This window comes from Pongo abelii, chromosome 16 (genome assembly GCF_028885655.2).
Source record: "Pongo abelii isolate AG06213 chromosome 16, NHGRI_mPonAbe1-v2.0_pri, whole genome shotgun sequence".
Taxonomy (NCBI): domain Eukaryota; kingdom Metazoa; phylum Chordata; class Mammalia; order Primates; family Hominidae; genus Pongo; species Pongo abelii.
Genome location: NC_072001.2, coordinates 20,011,037 through 20,031,997, shown reverse-complemented (window position 1 = coordinate 20,031,997; position 20,961 = coordinate 20,011,037). Strand labels below are relative to the sequence as shown.

General features: G+C 36.9%; 1 pseudogene; it reads left to right on the top strand.

Moving 5' to 3' along the window:
* The first annotated feature begins 600 nt into the window (after window positions 1–600).
* Window positions 601–12,719, top strand: LOC129053785 (ATP-binding cassette sub-family B member 10, mitochondrial-like; annotated as a pseudogene).
* Window positions 12,720–20,961: the final 8,242 nt, after the last annotated feature.

Sequence of the window (20,961 nt, the reverse complement as noted above, 5' to 3'; positions counted from 1 at the left end):
GTTGATAAACCCACTAAAGGGATTTAATGCTGCCCTCTGCAACACTTATATGTAATAAAAGACATGTATCCTATACTAGTTGAAAAGAAGTCTGATCTTCCCTTTTCTATTGTATTTCAAACTTTTAGGGTTGTCTCTAGATTACATTATGTCATATTTTCATGAAGTGCTTCAAATATTCTCATCTATGTTTTATAGAACTTGATCCTCTTCCTTTTTGTTCAAAGGTCTATTTTAAGAAGTCTAACCTCACACGAATGCCAGTGCTTTTCCTTTGTGACTTTTCAAGCTTCATTTGTTAGATATGTCTCTAGATATATAGAAAAAAGTGTGATTGTTGTATTTTAGATTCCACCATTGATCTACACAAGAAAAAAATTGTTTTGTGTTTTTTGCATTTCCTGGTATTTATTTGTGTTTGGGGATCTATCCTTATTAACTATTAACAATTTCATGGGATGATGAATAGTAATTTTTTATATTGAAGAAATATTGAGTCCGGGAAATAGAAGCTAGACACATAACTGCCCCTTTGGAGTTGAGCCTTCTGCAGGATATTCATAAGTGAATTTACAAACAAGATGTGATATGATAAAGAATATGGAAGGCATTACAAATGGACATAAAAGGGCCTATAATCAAGGCTTGAGCAATCAGGTGAGGTCTGAGCTGACACCTGACAAGTACATGGAGGTAAATATTGTTTCTGGCAGAAAAAAACGTTTTGAACACATCTCATTTAGAGATGAGATACAGCCAGTGCCCCAGAGGTACTGAATACTGTAAACAATTGTAGCAGGATGATAGGTATTTGTGTATGTAAACAGACCTAAACATGGAAAAATACAGTAAAAATAAAATCCAAAAGGTAAAGAGAAAATACACCCACATAGGGAACTTCCCATGAGCGGAGCTTTCAGGACTGCAAGTTGCTCTAGGTGAGTCAGTAAGTAGTGAGTGAATTTGAAGACCGAAGACATTACTGTACACCACTGTAGACTTTATAAACACTGTACACTTAGGCTACACTAAATTTAGAAAACGTTTTCTTTCTTACGTAAAAAATTAACTTTAGCTCACTGTGACATTTTTACTTTACCAACATTGATTGTTTTAATTGTCCTTTATATTCTTACTTTAAAGCTTTTTTCTAATTTTAAAAAATTATTTTTTGTTTATATTTTTATATTATTTTGTTAAAAACTAGGACTCAAACACACACATTAGCCTAGGCAGACACACGGTCAGGATCGTCGATATCACCGTCTTTCACTTCCACATCTTATTCCATTGAAAAGTCATCAGGGCCAATGACATGTACGGAGCTTTCATCTCCCATGATAACAGGACCTTCTTTCCAAATACTTCCTGGAGATCCCAGGTGTCACTTTTTTAGAAATGTGTGCATGGTGGTTTACTTATTGTTTTTTTCTCTTATAGATTTGCTTATAAGCAAATAATGCATCATGAACATTTCTCTCTATTAAGGAAAATTTGTTGCTGTTGGTGTCCATGTTTTAAAACTTTTTATGGAGCTTGTTGAGCTCTGCAAAAGTTGCACCCATCACTGTGTATTTTCTTGGGAGTTCGTCTTCTCTTTTTAGGTTTATTTACATCAGCCTCACCATAAACATGTGAATAATGTTTGAGCTGTAATGATACTTCAGCTAGGACCTCAACAAGCAATAGGAATTTTTCAGTTCCAGTATAACTTTAAGGGACCCACTGTGGTATATGTGATCTGTCGTTAGCCAAACATTGTTATGTGGGGCATGCCTATACTTTTATGAGATAATGCAGAACTTGGAGAGCTTCATTTCAGATATTTTCATTATGAAACATTTGCTGAGTACCTACTCTAGGACAAGCACCATTCTAGGCTTCAGAACAACAGCACTGAACCAAACCACTGAAGCCTCTGCCATTGTGTAGTTTACATTCTAGAGTGGTAGTTTATTAGTATTATTCATCTATGTATGCAACTTTTCATTAAGAGTTTTCACCCTTGTATACGGTCAGAATGGTAAGTACAAGTGTTTTCATGGACTGAGCAATGTAACGATTGGTAAATTAATGGAATTTTTTTAAAATTATAGAAATAATAAGTTGATATTAAGCTAAAAGTTGTCTTTAAGAACTTTGATACTCAGTCTCTAACTTTTCAAGTTATTCTTTTGGGGTTTCTCTTTCTCATCTGGGGGTATAATGCTTGATGTGGGTGAGACTTTATGCTGGAAGAATTTTATTTCTTTTTTCATTTAAAATATCATAGTTGACATGGCAGATACACTGATCAGCAGCATTTAGAGAAGGGTAACGTTTTAAATCAGCATGGAAAATTAAGGTACATCTTAGAAAAGTGATTACTCTGCCCTTATACCAAGACACAAGAAGACTTTACACTGGCATTGCAGCATGGAGAGATTTACAACAGCTTTCATTGGTTTAGATGCGGCTAAAGAATTAACAGATGATTGGTTGGCATTCTCAAAATGGAAAATTTAACAAACTTCTAGAAAGGTAATCAAATTATTGTCTGTATATTCCTCACACCTCTGAATGATGAGTGTGCTTTCCAACATCAACATTCATGAAGCTGACTTTGAAATATTTAACTTAAAAGCATTTTACCCTTCTTTGAAACCTTATTTAAAATGCCCTGATATCAGCTTAGTCCTGTTAGAATAAAAAATAAAGTCATTCAAGAAATTTACACTAGAGATAACCGTTTCTAGGTCATAACGTTTTATTGGATACAATCAGAAAATGTGGTGTGGTTGGCAAACCCTACATTGGGTTTTGAAATTACTGTGCTACCAGTATGTTCCAGCCAATGAGAACCTTTCAGCCATCGGCTTTTATTGATTTGTATTCCTCAGAGTAACATAAATAGCTTTCCTTAAGTCTTCCAAGTTCACTATGGTTATTTTTTTCCTGAAATTTCTGCTGTTAGAAGGCTTATTTATTTATTTATTTATTATTTTTTGAGACAGAGTCTCACTCTGTTGCCCAGGCTGGACTGCAATGGCGCTATCTCGGCTCACTGCAAGCTCCGCCTCCTGGGTTCAAGCGATTCTCCTGCCTCAGCCTTCCGAGTAGCTGGGACTACAGGCGCCCGCCACCACCCCCAGCTAATTTTTGTATTTTTAGTAGAGACTGGGTTTCCCTGTGTTAGCCAGGATTGTCTCCATCTCCTGACTTTGTGATCCGGCTGCCTCGGCCTCCCAAGGTGCTGGGATTGCAGGTGTGAACCACCGCGTCCAGCCTAGAAGGTTTATTCATGCACTTACTCCGTGGCTTTCCAAGCCCTTCATGGTTTGAGCTTGGAATTGGTAGCAACGTTCTATGAGCAAGCAGGAAAAAAAGAGGTGCTATAACCAATTATTCTATAAATACTTATAGTATGGAGAGTTCTGCAATCACAACAATACATTTTAGCTTTTTCAGAACAAATAAAGATATTGAAAATTTCTTCCTTTTCTATTTTTAGTTTCTGTGGGTGCATAATAGGTATATATATTTATGGGGTATATGAGATATTTTGGCACAAGCATGCAATAGGTAATAATCACATCATGGGAAATTGGGTCTACATCCCCTCAAGCATTTATCATTTGTGTTACAAACAATCCAATTAAACTCTTAGTTATTTTAAAATATACAATTGAACGATTGGCTCTAGTCCCCCTGCTGAGCTATCAAATACTATAATAGGTCTTATTCTTTTTTTTTTTTTTTCCGAGACGGAGTCTCACTCTTTCGCCCAGGCTGGAGTGCGGTGGCGTGATCTCGGCTCATTGCAAGCTCCGCCTCCAGGGTTCACGCCATTCTCCTGCCTCAGCCTCCCAAGTAGCTAGGACTACAGGGGCCCACCACCACACTCAGCTAATTTATTTTTGTATTTTTAGTAGAGACGGAGTTTCACCCTGTTAGCCAGGATGGTCTCAATCTTCTGACCTTGTGATTCGCCTTCCTCAGCCTCCCAAAGTGCTGGGATTACAGGCGTGAGCCGTGGCACCCGGCCTGCCTTATTCATTCTTTCTAGTTGTGTTTTTTTTTTTTTGTATCCATTAACCATTTCCATTTCCTCTCTTCTTCCCCCTCCCCAGACTACCCTTCCTGTCCTCTAGTAACTATCCTTCCATTCTCTATTTCCATGAGCTCCATTGTTTTGATTTTAAAAGATACTGAACATTTCAACCAAGAAAGGCAAAAATAAGCAAGTACTCCCTCATCCAATCACACTAGAAATTAAATTCATTTTTAATAAACAACTGAAATATTTTTATTGCTTATTTTCACTTTTAAAATATATATGTGAAATCTAACCCGCAAATTTATACTGTTAATAGACATGTTTTCAACATTTGTTTAAAAATATGAGTTAAGTTTCTGGACTTACCATATGGTGGTTAAAATGAGAATTCGGCACTTTCAAGTCACACTTGATTTTTTTCTATTCTCTAAGATGTTAACTATTTTATTTTACCTGGAAATGTGAATAAATGTATTAAATAGCAATCTCATTGCATATACCAATTGATGGTAATTAAATTGAAGCATGTCTGTTACTATTTTTAAAAGATCCTCATTTGAATTTTTTTTTTTTTTTTTTTTTTGAGAAGTCTCACTCTGTCACCCAGGCTAGAGTGCAGTGGCGCGATCTCGGCTCACTGCCAGCTCCGCCTCCGGGGTTCACGCCATTCTCCTGCCTCAGCCTCCCCAGTAGCTGGGACTACAGGTCCCAGGCTAATTTTTTTGTGTGTGTATTGAGTACAGACAGTGTTTCATCGTGTTAGCCAGGATGGTCGCCATCTCCTGACTTGTGTTCCGCCCGCCTCAGCCTCCCAAAAGTGCTGGGATTACAAGTGTGAGCCACCGCGCCTGGTCTGTCTTATTCATTCTTTCTAATTTTTATTTTTTTTGTACCCGTTAACCATTCCCACTTCCTCTCCTCTTTCCCCTCCCCAAACCACCCTTCCTGTCCTCTGGTAACTATCCTTCCATTCTCTATTTCCATGAGCTCCATTGTTTTGATTTTTAAAAGATACTGAACATTTCAACCAAGAAAGGCAAAAATAAGCAAGTACTCCCTCATCCAATCACACTAGAAATTAAATTCATTTTTAAAAAACAACTGAAATATTTCAATTGCTTATTTTCACTCTTAAAAAATATATGTGAAATCTAACCCTCAAATTTATACTGTTAATAGACATGTTTTCAACATTTGTTTAAAAAATAGGAGTTTAGTTTCTAGACTTATGATGGTTAAAATGAGAATTCGGCACTTTCAAGTCACATTTGATTTTTTTTCTATTCCCTAAGATGTTAACTATTTTATGTTGCCTGGAAATGTGAATAAATGTATTAAATAGCAATCTCATTGCATATACAAATTGATGGTAATTAAATTGAAGCATCTCTGTTACTATTTTTGAAAGATACTCATTTGATTTTTTTTTTTTTTTTTTTTTTGAGAAGTCTCACTCTGTCACCCAGGCTAGAGTGCAGTGGCGCGATCTCGGCTCACTGCCAGCTCTGCCTCCGGGGTTCACGTCATTCTCCCAAGTACCTGGGACTATAGGCGCCCGCCACCATGCCTAATTTTTTTGTATTTTTAGTAGAGACGGGGTTTCACTATGTTAGCCAGGATGGTCTCGCTCTCTTGACCTCGTGATCCGCCCGCCTTGGCCTCCCAAAGTGCTGGGATTACAAGCGTGAGCCACCGCGCCCAGCCTTATTTAAATTTTTTAATCCTGTTTTCAAACTTTATAGTCTAAATTTTGGAAAATGCCACGGTGAAATTTGATAAAGACAATAGCTAGTAGATGTTGACAGACTTTATCTTCTATACCGGTGAGTTTTAACATGCTTTTCTAACTAGCTCCTAGTAACCATGGAATGAAATTATAGAACAGGTACAACTTCAAATTTCATTGGCTTTTCAGCTCTTAAGAGAATAGTCATATCTAAGCAATGAAATTTTGTTTAATCTACCTTAAAATATCTGTAAAATGTCTACTTTCCCACTAGCTATTACAACCATGGCAATCTACATTCAAACATGCATATAAAATGAGTCATCTTTTCCTGCCATTACAGAGTTATGGGAAATTAGTCCTAATGCCTATTTTATACGAAGCATTGTACTTTCCTACTGTGAAAAAATAGTGAAGTTCTAAATGGAAATGTGAATGAGAAGCAAAATTGGCAATATTCTCTAATAATATGAAATTAACATGTAGAATCAAATCCTTGATTAATGCAACCAAACAAGTTACTGCCAGGACGTAAGAAATAGAAAGCAGGCTGGTTTTTCATGATATAGTTGTCAAGTTTCATGGTATTTCAAAATGCCTTAACTCTGATGACGTCAATTCCGCTACTTCTAGATCTCTGATGCCGGCATGACCTATACCTTAAACATTATGATTTTCTTGGTCATTCAGTCTAGTACTGAGTTTTCAATTTTAGTTTTTTTATGTATTATGTATTGAGGGAAATTGTATATAAATGCATAGATTTTAGATATATAATTCAATGACAAATATATATAAATTCATGTAGCCAAAACCTAAATCAGGATATGCAATATTTCTACTTGCTAGAAAGTTCCCTTTGTCCACTTTCAGTCATTTCCCAGCTCCAATAGGCAACGTGATTTCTGAAGTCTATATCCATGTATTACTTTTGTCTGTTCTTGGACTTTGTATATTTTTTGTCTCACTATTATTGTTTAATATATATTCTTGAGGTCCTTTCATGTTGTGTGTATTGGTATCTCATTATTTTCATTGTTAAGTTCCATTGTTCATTGTTTTCATTGCTAAGTAGTATTCCATTGTGTAGATATACACATTTTTTAAAAATCTGGATTTTTTTGGATGAATATTTGATTTTTTTCAAAGTTTCTACTATCTTCAGTAATACTGCTATAAACAGGTATGTAAAAAGTCTTTTTGTGGTCATTCAATTGATCTTGTGTAAAGGCCTAGGAGTGAAATTGATAAATATGAAATATTTTTATGTTTAACTTTGTAAGAAACTGGATTAGTTTTCAAAAGTGTGTATTTTATTGTAGTCTTCCATTAGCAAATTATGAGAGGTTGAGTTGTTCACCATATGTTCATCATTTAGTGTTGTCATTTTTTTGCATTCCACAATTAGTAACTCTTTGTGGTTTCAATTTGTATTTACACACAATTAAAGATGTTAGGTGTATTTTCATGTGCATCTTGGCCATTTGTATATCTTTTTTTGAAGCATCTGTTCAAGTTAGACATTAGGATATCTTTTTCTTATTGATGTGTAGGATTTCTTTAGTAGTCAAGCTCTTTTTCAGGTATATATTTTTGAATATCTTATTCTAGTCTGTAGCTTGCTCTTTTATTTTCTTAATATTTATGATTATTTCTTTTTCATTTGTAAAGACACCTTGTGAATATAAATTTTTGTTCTCTATGTCCTAAGAAATATTTTTTTCTTGAAGATGGGGCAGATTTTCTCCTATGCTTTATATCAGAATCTTTATAGCTTTAGACTATACACCTAAATCTATTATATACCTGAAATTAATTTATGCATTATGATGTAGGGCTTAAGGTTTTTTTTTTTTTTGACTTAGGAAGTGGTTCCATCATTTGTTAGAAAGATTTTTCTTTCCAATTTGAATTGCCTTGGTGCCTTTGTTTAAATTGAATGATCAAATATGTATTTGTACATTTCTATTCTTCTCTACTAGTGTATTCATTTTCCCTCACACCAATGTTGCTTTGTCTTGTTCAGGATAGCTTTTGACAAGTATTCAACCAGGAATAATAATTTCTCCCAATTCATGCTTCATTATGGTTTTTATCTTTCTATTATAAGTCTTATGCATTTCTATATACATTTTTAAAAACAACCTATCAGTTTTTTCCAAACAGCAGATGGGATTTTGATTGAAATTTAATCTAATAACCAAATTGAAAATTGGCATCTTAACATGATTGAGTCTTCTAATTTATGAACATGGGTTTAGGTCATATATAATTTTTCTCAGAAATGCTTAGTAGTTTTCAGGATGGTATTATTGTATACATTTTATTATGTTTTAACGTTAGCAAGTACAATTTTAAAAGAAATATAATTTATTTTCACATTGGTCTTATGTCTTGTTTTATAAATTTCTTATGATTTTATACATAAGTGATTGTGTTGTCTGTGCATAAAGATTTCTATGGCTGTTTTTTTTCTTCCAAATTTTGTATTTCATTCTTTTTTGTTGCTTTTTTATTACTGGCTCAAACCTCAGTACAACGTTAAATAAAAGTTACAGGGGCATACATACTTGCCTTGTTCCCACTGTTAGGAAGAACACATTCAATATATAGTCATTAAGTATGACATTTGATGTATGATTATGTAGATGCTCCTCTCCAATATAAGAAAAGGTTTGCCTCTATTCTTGGTCTACTCTGACGTTTTATCAAGACTACTTATATAATTTTGTCAGTAGAATTTTGTACATCTATTCAGATCACTATATGGAACTGTCTTTTTAATGCTATTGATCAATTCAAATACATTGCTTAATTTTTGGATGTTAAAATAACTTTTTATTATCACAGTAAACCACAGTTAATCATTATATATTTCTTATATATTACTAGAATTGATTCGCTAATATGTATTTTTAAATTTTGCATCTGTGTTTATAAGTTATGGAGGCTTATTATTGTTTTTGGTAATGTCTTTACTAATTTTTCAAACGATGGTAATTTGATTACTTTATTTCCAATTTGCGTGTCCCCTTATTTCTTTCTTTTGACTGATTGCTCTAACTAGGACTTGCTTAGGACTTCTAGTACTATGTTGAATAGCAGTGATGAAAGTGGGCATCCTTTTCTTGTTCCAGGTCTTAGAGGAAAAGCTTTCAGTTTCCCCCCATTTAGTATGAAACTGAGTGTCTGTTCTATATGCTTTCATTATGTTGAGGTGTGTTCCTTCCATACAGTTTTTTCAAGGCTTGGATCATGTAGGGGTGTGGAATTTTATCAAATGCTTTTTTAGCATCAATTGAAATTATCATACAGTTTTTGTCCTTCATTCTATTGATATGATGTGATTTGATGTGAGATGATGATAATGATTTGCATATGTTTAACCATCCTTGCATCCCTGGGATAAATCCCACTTGGACATGATGAATGATCTTTTTAATGTGTTGTTGAATGCAGTTTGCTAGCATGTTGCCGAACATTTTTGCATCAATGTTCACCAGGGATATTGGCCTGTTGTTTTTTATTTATGTGTCTTTGGTTTTGGTATCAGAGTAATACTGTCCTTGTAGAATGAGTTTGGAAATAGTCCCTCCTCCTCTATTTTTCACAGTAATTTGAGTAGGATTGGTATTAGTTCTTTTAAAAATATTTGGTAAAATTCAGGAGTAAAGCCGTCGGGTCTTGGGCTTTTCTTTCCCGGGAAACTTTTTTTTTTTTTTTTTTTTTTTTTTTGAGAGGGAATCTCGGCACTGTGAGCCGAATCACAGTGGTGTGATTTCGGCTCACTGCAAGCCCCGCCTCCCGGGTTCACGCCATTCTCCTGCCTCAGCCTCCTGAGTAGCTGGGACTAGAGGCGCCCGCCACCACGCCCGGCTAATTTTTTTGTTTTGTTTTGTTTTGTATTTTTTAGTAGATACGGGGTTTGACCATGTTAGTCAGGATGGTCTCCATCTCCTGACCTCGTGATCTGCCCGCCTGGCCCTCCCAAAGTGCTGGGATTACAGGCGTGAGCCACCGCGCCCGGCCTTTCCTGGGAAAATTTTGTTTCCATCTCACTACTTATTGGTCTTTTCAGGTTTTGGATTTCTTCATGGTTCATTCTTGCTAGGCTGTATGTGTCTAGGAAAGTATCAATTTATTCTAGATTTTCTAATTTATTGGTCTGTAGTTGCTCATACTAGCCTCTAATGATCCTTAGAATTTCTACAGTATCAATGATAATGTTGTCCCCATTTTCATCTCTGATTTTATTTAGTTTTTTTGTTTGTTTGTTTGTTTTTTAGTGTGGCTACAGGTTAGTGGTTTGGTTTATCTTTTTTAAAAAATGCACTTTTCATTTTGTTCATATTTTGTATTTTTTCATTTCAATTTCATTAATTTCTGCACTTATCTTTATTCTTTCCTTTCTTCTATACTTATTTTGGGTCTGGTTTACTCTTGCTTTTCTAGTTCTTTAAGATGTATCGGCACCTCAGGCCCAGCAGAGCCAGGGCGGCTCCTGCCGGTAGCCTGCGTGCGGCCCGGCCAGCCACGCCCCGCGTCCATCTCGCCGTTCACTCCCCTGAGGCTGGCGCCGCCATGGGGCGCGGGGCCGGTGCTGCTCTGGGGCACTGGAGCCGCGCGGTGCTGGAGAAGCCACGCGCCGCTGGAGGGAAGCTGCCGGGGCGGGGGTCTGGGCGGCTCAGGGGGCGGCGCGGGCCTCGCGCGGCTCCTGGGGTTGTGGGCTCGGGCGCCTGGCTGCTGCAGGTGCCGGGCTCTTGCCTGGCCGGGCGCTCCTCGGCTCCCACGCACCGGGTTCCTGGGCGCTCCCATCGACACTGCCTGGGCGGGGATGAGGCCTGGCGGCGCGGGCCGGCGGCGCCTCCGGGAAGGATGGGCGGCTACGACCTGCGGCGCCTGGACTCTCGGAGCCCGGAAGCTCCTGGGGCTGGCGTACCCTGAGCGCCCGAGGCTGGCAGCTGCGGTTGGATTTCTCGCGATGTCCACTGTTATCTCCATGTCTGCCCCTTTCTTCCTGGGGAAGATCATGGATGTCATCTATACCAACCCCACTGTGTAGACTACAGCGACAACCTGACCCGCCTCTGCCTTGGCCTCAGTGGCGTGTTTCTGTGTGGTGCTGCCGCCAATGCCATTCGTGTCTACCTCATGCAAACTTCAGGTCAGCGCGTTGTGAAGAGGCTGAGAACTTCATTATTCGCCTCCATTCTGGGGCAGGAGGTTGCTTTCTTTGACAAGACTCGCGCAGGAGAATTGATTAACCGCCTCTCATCAGAAACTGCACTCCTGGGGCGCTCAGTGACTGAAAACCTCTCAGATGGGCTCAGGGCCAGGGCCGGGGCCGGGCTTCTGTAGGTATCAGTATGGATGTTTTTTGTCTCACCTAATCTGGCCACCTTTGTTTTGAGCGTGGTGCCTCCGGTGTCAATCATTGATGTAATTTATGAACGATATCTGCTGAAACTGAACAAAGTCACCCAGGATTCCCGGGCACAAGCCACTCAGCTAGCTGAGGAATGTATTGGAAATGTAAGAACTGTTGGAGGTTTTGGAAAAGAAATGACTGAAATAGAGAAATACGCCAGCAAAGTGGACCATGTGATGCAGTTAACAAAGAAAGAGGCATTCGCTCGGGCTGGCTTCTTTGGAGCAACTAGGCTGTCCGGAAACCTGATTGTGCTTTCTGTCCTGTAAAAAGGGAGGCTGCTGATGGGCAGTGCCCACATGACCATGGGTGAACTCTCTTCCTTCCTAATGTATGCTTTCTGGGTTGGAATAAGCATTGGAGTTCTGAGATCTTTCTACTTGGAGTTGATGAAAGGACTGGGTGCCGGGGGGCGCCTCTGGGAGCTCCTGGAGAGAGAGCCCAACCTGCCTTTTAACGAGGGGGGAGGGTTATCTTAAATGAGAAAACCTTCCAGGGTGCTTTGAAGTTTAAGAACGTGCATTTTGGCGATGCCGCTCGCCCAGAGGCGCCCATATTTCAGGATTTCAGCCTTTCCATTCCGTCAGGATCTATCACCGCACTGGTTCTGGCGGTGGCCCAAGTGGTTCTGGCAAATCAACAGTGCTTTCGCTCCTGCTGAGGTTGTAGGACCCTGCTTCTGGAACTATCAGTCTTGATGGCCATGACATCCGTCAGCTAAACCCAGTGTGGCTGAGATCCAAGATTGGGACAGTGAGACAGGAACCCATCTGGTAGACAACATGAGAGACTTTAATGCAAAACAGTGTTGCAGAAAAAAAAAACTTCAGAGACTGTATGAAATATGTAAACCATATATCAAGTTATTTGAAAAATACCTATTTTTTCCAAAGTGTGTAAAATATTGCTTTGAAATGTACCTGTTCTCAAGATCTTTTTATTCAGAGTTTTAATAATTGTAACTTTTTAAATGTTTATAGCACTGAAGTTATTTTCAGGTTTTGTATTTTGTTTTATTGTGGAATATTTTAATTAATATAGCATGGCATCTCATTTTCTTTTGCCTGCTGTTAAAGATGGAAGCTATTGTCAAATGACAACTTAAAAAATGGAAGTATAAATAAAAAGCCTGATTATTTTAGGCCAGTTTACCAGTCACTGTGTAATTCTTCTGGTAATAGTCTACCTACTTTAAGTCTAATTTTACTAGATAGAGTAATGGAAAATGAAAATTTAACCCTTTATTCCGATAATCTCATGAAGCAAACCTAACTAACATCAGCTGGAAAGAAGAGAACATTTATGTTGCCCGTCTCCTGTGTCTTCAAAGGTGTAAGAGTTGAAGACTACGTGTTCCTATGGGAACTATGTTTGAATATGTGCAATTTTCAACATTCTGGCACAAGAAAACCTGATAAGTTTTTAAAAGGGCAGGAGCTTATTTTTTGAACAGGAAAACCTATTAAATTCACATGTGTGTATGAGTACTTCTGGGAAGCAAGGGGTGAACTGCTAGGTATTATTGAGAATGAATGATTTTTGCATGTAAGTTGTTTGAAGGCATGTATTTTGAAAAAAAATCTGTTACAAATTTATAATTTCAAAACAAATTGAATCTTATGATACTTTTGGAATTTCATTAATAAGGCTAAAATCTGAGGAATATAACTAATTTTCAGCCTTAAGACATTTAAGTTTGGAAGTCCTTGCTATTCAACAGAATAACAAGAAAAATGTATCACTCTTCTGAAAAGATATTAATAAGCCCTTTTCTTTTATTTACGGTTATAGTTTTATTTACAGTCTCAAAATTCCTAAAGCAGTGCTGATAACCATTGAATTTGCCATATTTTGTATTCAGTGCTGTTAATGTGCTGTTGCCTCAGGAAAAATTGCTTTTTCTCCATTGATGAGGCTAGACCCTAAGAAGTAATTAAGTCAATGTAAATCAAATGGAAGTTTTGCCATGAACTAAGCATTTATTAGTTCCCTGATTAGACTGGAAGAAGAAACCGCTATTTCATGATAAGCATGGAATATTATATTTTATTCTTCGTAATTAATGAATAAAATTGAATGAATGAACGTAGTGTTTTCTGAATTAGTAAACAGTACATCTGTGACAATCATTTTAACAAGCTCTACTTGTGTTCTTTATAAAGTGTGATTTTCAGAAAGCAAACAAAACACAATTACAAGGTTGAATCTGAGGAAAATAATCCTTGTGCCATGGAGGTATTTACAAAATTGCATTTCATTGTTATGTTTTATTTTCTGATGCATGATGTTCAATTATATCTTTAGGTAATACTTTATATCATAGATTAAAATTTATAGTGAACTTTAAAAAAAGATGTATCATCAGGTTATTTGAGGTTTTTTACTTTTTTCATCTTGGAAATTATAGGTATAAATTTCCCTCTTACTACTGCTTTTTGCTGTATCCCATAGGTTTTGGTATGTTGTGTTGCCATTTTCATTTGCTTCAATAAATTTTTCAATTTCTTCTTAATTTCTTTGTTGAAATTGTAAGGATCATTAGAGGCTAGTATGAGCAACCATACGCCAGAAATTAGAAAACCTAGAATATATAGATACATATAGATACAGAAATATTCACATTATGAATTTGTTCTTAAATAACCTTTGGTAATTTGTCTCTTTAAAGAACTTTAAGCTGCCAAATTCATGAGTATGGAATTGTCCATAATAGTTATTATCATTTAAATATAGAGGTTCTGTAATGATATTTCTTCTTTTATCAGTCCTTTTTTCTTAGTCTTACTAGTATGTAACAACTTTATTGATCTTTTCAAAGGAATTTTCACTTTGTGAATTTACTATTTACTTTCAGTTTCATTTATTTCTTTCATTACCTCTGTTATTTTATTTTTTTCAAATCATGTTTTATTTTTTCATTGACTTTTAAACCTACGTATTTTTCCAATACAAGAATTTAAAGTAATAAATTACCCTCTCAATTTAACTCTACACCACAAATATGTAGCTGTTATTATCAAAATTTTGTTTTATTTTTTTAATTGGCACATAATAATTGTGCATATTTATGGGTACATAGTGATGTTTCAATACACATAGTGTATATATTGAATTACCCTGATGAGGTGATGGTAATTAGCATATCCATCATTGCAAACATTTACCATTTCTTTGTTTTGGGAACACTCAATATCCTTTGCTAACTGTTTGAAACTATATAATATATTATTGTTAACTATTGTCATACCATAGTGGTCTGGAGCATTAGAACTTATTCCTCCTATCTAGCTTTAATTTTGAATCTTTTAACAAATCTCTTCCTATCCCTCTCTTCCTCTTATACTTTCCAGCCTCTAGCATCCTCTGTTTTAACTTCTATAAGATCAAAATATTTTAGCTTCCACATATGAGTGAGAAGCTGTGATGTTTAACTTTCACTCACATAATACCCTCCATTTCTATGCATGTTGCTGTGAAGGACAGGATTTCCTTGTCTTTTATGGCCGAATAGTACTTCATTGTGTACTATTTCCCTCTCCTCCTTTTTCCCTCTCCTCCCCTCCCCTCCCCTCCCCTCCCCTCCTTGAGATGGAGTCTTGCTCTGGAGTGCAATGGTGTGATCTTGGCTCACTGTAACCTCTCCCTCCCGGATTCAAGTGATTCTTCCACCTCAGCCTCCCGAGTAGCTGGGGAGGTGCCACCATGCCCAGCTAATTTTTATATTTGTAGTAGAGATGGGGTTTCACCATGTTGGCCAGGCTAGTCTTGAACCCCTGACCTCCAGTGATCTGCCCATCTCGGCCTTCCAAAGTGCTGGGATTGCAGGTGTGAGCCACCGTGCCCGGCCTATATACCACATTTTCTTTAACCATTCATCTGTTGTTGGATCCTTAGGTTGATTCCATATCTTGGCTACTGTGAATAGTGCTGCAATAAACATCTAGGTGCAGATGTTTATTCAATATACTGTTTTCCTTATATTTTTTCTAAATTATCTTTTGATTTCTTTTATGAACTATGAGTTAGTTAAATAGTGTTTCATGTTATTTACAACTATTTGGGGGTTTCCTAGGTAACTCTTATGTCATCAATTTCAAATTAAATTTTATTGTGATCAGAGAATATATTCTATAAAATCTAAAACTTAAATTCATTTAAACTTACTCTTTGATTCAGCATTTGGCCTATGTTGGTGATGCTTTCAATACACGAGAAAACAATGTATATTCAGCATTTTAAGTGTAGTTTTTATAAATGTCAATAAGCTCAAGGTGATTTATAATGAAGTTGAAATGTTCTATAGCCATACGAATGGTTTGTCTTACTGTTCTATCAGTGATGAGCAAAGGGATGTTAAAATCTTTAATTATTACTGTCATTTATCCATTTCTCCCTTCAATTCTGCTTTTTCCTTCATGAATTATGAGGCTTTATTATTAAGTTGCTGTCCCTTTCATAATTCTGAAATGGGGGCATTTCATAATTATGAAATAACCAATTCATCAGAGGACAATTCCTGATATTATTGTCCTCTGATGAATTGGTTATTTCGTGATTATGAAATGCCCCCATTTTCTCTTATAATGCACCCTCTTTTCCAGTCTACATTGCATTTTGCTAATATAGCCACACAAGCTTCCTAATGCTTGCTGTGTATATGGTTTATCTTTTCTTATAGGTTTACTTTTCACCTATGTGTGTCTTTATGTTTAATATATGTCTCTGGTAGACAACATTAGTTGGGTCTTGTTCTTTTGTCTAATATGACAATCTCTACCTTGTAATTGGATAATTTAGTTCATAAATATGTTAAATGAAACGTGTTGCCACTTTTAAAAACTGTACAATCTCTTTCTTCTCTTCTCATATTTTTGTTTAATTGTATTTTAAGTATTCATTTTAAATTGCATAGATGAGTTAGTTGCAATGCTTTTGTATTGAGTTATTTGTATTACAATAATCATCAATTTATACTTAATCTAAATTTTACTTAGAGGTAATTTTTTACAACTTCATATATAATGTAAAAAACTGATGACATCCTTTTTCTATTTTTACATTCTCTCCAGTGATTGATAGTGTTGTCCACTTTGTCAAATCAAAACAAGGCAACATTTTCCTAAAAAGTGATCTGTGCTCCACCTATCCTATTCATTTGCACTTTTAGGGCAGAAAACTATTCTGCATGATACTATAATGGTATATGAATCTGCCCAAACTCATAGAATGTATGACAGCAAGCGTGGACCCTAATCTAAACTATGGACCTTGGTGATAAGGATGTGCCAATGCAGGTTCATCAGCGGTAAGTTATGTGCCACTCCAGAGGAGGATGACAGCAAGGGGTCAGGCTGTGCCTGTGTGGACACGATGATGTATGAGAAATCTTTGTCTCTTTCTTTCAATTTTGCTGTGAACTTACAGCTGCCCTAAAAATAAAGTCTATTTAAAAAACCCAAAACAACAACAACAACAAAAACTGATGACAGTAACATTTCCTTTATTCCTCTGTCTTTTGTGATTTTTTTAGTGTAAGTTTTTCTATGCACGTCATAAACCCCACAATAAAATGATATCTTTTTCAATTTAAATAGTCAGTTTCCTTCAATGAAATTGACAGATTAAAAAAAGCATTTCTTGTTACTTATATACTTATCATTTCTATGATTTTCATTTCCTCTAATTTGAAGTTTAGATTTGATGTTATTTCCCTTCAGGCCAAAAATTCTGATAGCATGTTTTGTAGTACAGATTTGCTGGTGACAAATTAGCCCATTTAATTTTTCTGAAAATGTCTTAATTTTACCTTCAACTTTGAAAGATACTTTAATAATATATAGAAACGAACCTGATGCTCTGTCATCTCCAAATACTTTAGTAGAGTGATTCTCAACCAGGAGGAGATTTGCCCTCCAGGAAACATCAGATAATATCTCAAGATATTTTTAGTTGTTCGCCTGGGGAAAGGTGTGAGGAAGATGCTACTGTCGTTTAGTTATTAAAGGCAAACCAAGTCGCTCAACATCCTACAACTCACAGGAAATGCCCACAACAAAGAATTATATGGCCCAAATGTCAAAAGCGATAGTGCCAAAGTTGAAAAACCCTGTTTTCATATATATTTTCTACAAACACAATTGTGTCTATATATGTATATACATATATATAATTCTATATATTACAAATCTATTACAGTAATATGTGTGTGCCCCCCCCCACAAACACACAATACATGCACAGTACAACTAACAAAACCAGAAAATTGATATTAATATATTGCTACATCTGATTTTCAAGCCCCCATTAAAATTTCACCAATAGTCAGCCGGGCACGGTGGTTCACACCTGTAATCCCAGCACTTTGGGAGGCCGAGGGGGATGGATCACGAGGTCAGGCAATCAAGACCATCCTGGCTAACACGGTGAAACACCGTCTCTACTAAAAATACAAAAAAAAAAAAAAAAATTAGCCGGGTGTAGTGGTGGGTGCCTGTAGTCCCAGCTACTCGGGAGGCTGAGGCAGGAGAATGGCATGAACCCAGGAGGCGGAGCTTGCAGTGAGCCCAGATCGCCCCACTGCACTACCGCCTGGGGGACAGAGGGAGACTCCGTCTCAAAAAAAAAAAAATTTCACCAATAGTCCCAATAATGTTTCATTGCAAAAGGATCAAGTTCCGCATCATGCATTGCCTTTCATTGTCATGTCTTTTTAATGTGCTTGTATCAAGAATAGATCTTTAAACCTAACTTGAGCAAGATTTCTGGCCCATATTTTCTTTCTTTTTTTCCTTTGCTTTGCCTCTCCTTCCTTTTCTCCTTTCCTTTCTCCTTCACTTTCCCCTTCCTTTTTCTCTTCCCTCTCCCCTTCCCTTCCCCCTCCCCTTCCTTCTCCTTTCCCCTTTCCCTTACTTTTTCCTTTTCCCTTGCTTCTTTTTCGAATGGCTCCCTTTAGGTTTTCTGAGGTTTCCTTGTGACTAGAGTCAGGCAATGCATTTTGGAAAGAATATCACAGAATTGATGCTGTGTTTTTTTCATTGCATCCTATCAGCTGGTACATGATTTCAGTTTGTCTCATTACTGACAATGCTTATTTTGACAGGTTGATAATGGTGGTATATACAAGGCTTCTATCTTCTTATTCTCTATTTCTAGATTCTGTTACTTTATTTTATGTTGCTTTTCCTAAAGGGTAATAGGAATTTTATCTGTTTCTTTGTTTTGTTTTTGTTTATTCCCCTACATATTTTTATTCCTTACTATACTTTTAGTACATAGTACCTAGTGCAAAACACTAATGTATGTTGAACACCAACATTTGTTGAACAAATGTCTGAAACTGAATCTGTCCTGCTACTACAAAATCATATATATATATGTTTTTTTCCCCTATAGGGATACCATCAGCTATGTAGTTGTCTAAGCCAAGACCTCCTGCTGGGACTGATTAAAGCCCATGCATCCTCATTATCCAGAGCCTGTGTTGCTCATCTAGAGCTATAGTCAGGCTAACCACTCCTTCTGGTTAATATCTGAGAGGAAAAATCATGCAGCAAGGAGATAACTGTGAGGGAACAAAAATGGCACAAACCCAGCCTGGATTTCTCTCTCCCCTTTTAAAGATTAATGAATGAAAAAAATTCATCATTAGATGTAGTTAGTTTCTATTACATAAAAAGGAAGCTGACGAAATATATAACTGAGTTATATACCTACATCCAATTGGTTCTATTTCTCTGGGGAAGTCTATTAAAGAAGTTATTGAGTATTGTTTACATGTACACTGACAAATATGTCTAAAGATTATGTCTGAACACCTATAAATTTCTATCAATGATTATATTTAGTTCATTCTTATTACACTGGATTCTAATTCTTATGAAGTTGATGTTTGGTAGAATTAATGATAAAAGGAGATTCTGTCCCCTATTGAAATTTGTGTGTAGTTACATGCCAGAGTTTTGAAGATTGAGGAAAAGGTTGAGCTTAAGTAATGTTATGGGCAAACTCAATGCTTGAATGTAAGATAGTACTTTACTTTGAAAGATTTGGAGGATTTCATAATGACTTTTACTTTTGCTAGTTATTGATACATTCACATGTAAATTAAGGTTTACTTAGGTAAGCTCAAGGAAATCATGCTTTTTCTCAGGCTTATTTTAAATCTGAATATTTTTACTGTCTTTGCTTTTACAAGAAAATATTCATCATTGTATTTTTTGTCTTAATTTTCAAAGTCAAATGTTAATTGTTTTTGTGGGATTACTTTGGCAAATATGGGAGATCCCCAAACAAATTTTAAACAGTTTTTTCAGCCGGGCGCGGTGGCTTAAGCCTGTAATCCCAGCACTTTGGGAGGCTGAGGCGGGCGGATCACGAGGTCAGGAGATCGAGACCATCCTGGCTAACAAGGTGAAACCCCACCTCTACTAAAAATACAAGAAAATTAGCTGGGCATGGGGTCGGGCACCTCTAGTCCCAGCTACTCCGGAGGCTGAGGCAGGAGAATGGCATGAACCCGGGAGGCGGAGCTTGCAGCGAGCCCAGATCGCGCCACTGCACTCCAGCCTGGGCGACAGAGCGAGACTCTGTCTCAAAAAAAAAAAAAAAAAAAAAACAAAGTTGTGTCTGTTCTCCTTTGTTTTCTACTTTCTCTTAAATAGAAATATATTTCTTTTACAAGTAAATACCATGAATTTAAAAAATAATAAATTATGACTTTCGTGAGGATCAGTTCTCCTAGACATTGGTTTAGCTAATGCCAGCTATTTGGTATAAAAATCTGTATCAGTGGAGAGGTGAAAAAGAGCTAAAGGAAGAATAAGAAAGACAACAGCATCTTTAAGAAGTTCCTCTTTTTTATTTTTTTATTTTTTGAGACGGAGTCTTGCTTTGTTCCCCAGGCTGGAGTGCAGTGGAACGATTTCTGCTCACTGCAAACTCCGCCTCCAGGGTTCACGCCATTCTCCTGCCTCAGTCTCCCGAGTAGCTGGGACTACAGGTGCCCGCCACCACGCCTGGCTAATTTTTTGTATTTTTAGTAGAGACGGGGTTTCACCGTGTTAGCCAGGATGGTCTTGATCTCCGGACCTCGTGATCCACCCGCCTCGGCCTCCCAAAGTACTGGGATTATAGGCATGAGCCACAGCGCCCGGCCAAGCAGGCTCTCTGAAAAGAAATCAGTTCTTGTTTTCTTACAAGTTATAACTTCACTACACTAAAGTCACATTTTTTAATAACTTAGGAATTTTCCGAAACTTCAAATACCCTATGGCCCAATGGTAAAACATCAGATGACATTTGCCCCTGATTTAAACCATTTTTCTTTTCCTCTTTCTTCATTTTTCTTATACTGTCTCCTCATTTCTTTTTCTCTCTTCCTATTTCTCTTTTTCTCTGTTTCTTCCTACCTCCCCTCGTGACTTTGTCTCCTCATCCCATCCCCGTGCTACTTAGATGCCACATCAATTTGACTAGCCTCAAATTTACAATGAATACTTTTTAAATTCATGCTTCTGAAACTTTTAAACGATGAAGAGGTGTAAATGTCTCAAATAATAATTTGCTTGATGGCTGAAATGAATGGCATTTCTCAAAAAGGCCAAGGGACTGAATACAGAAATTTAAACAATAACTTTCTGTTAGTGATATGGTTTGGATGTTTTGTCCCCTCCAAATCTCATGTTGAAATGCAACGTCCACTGTTGGAGGTGGGCCTAGTACAAGGTGTTTGTTTCCCAAGGGTGGATCCCCATGAATGGTTTTGTGCTGCCC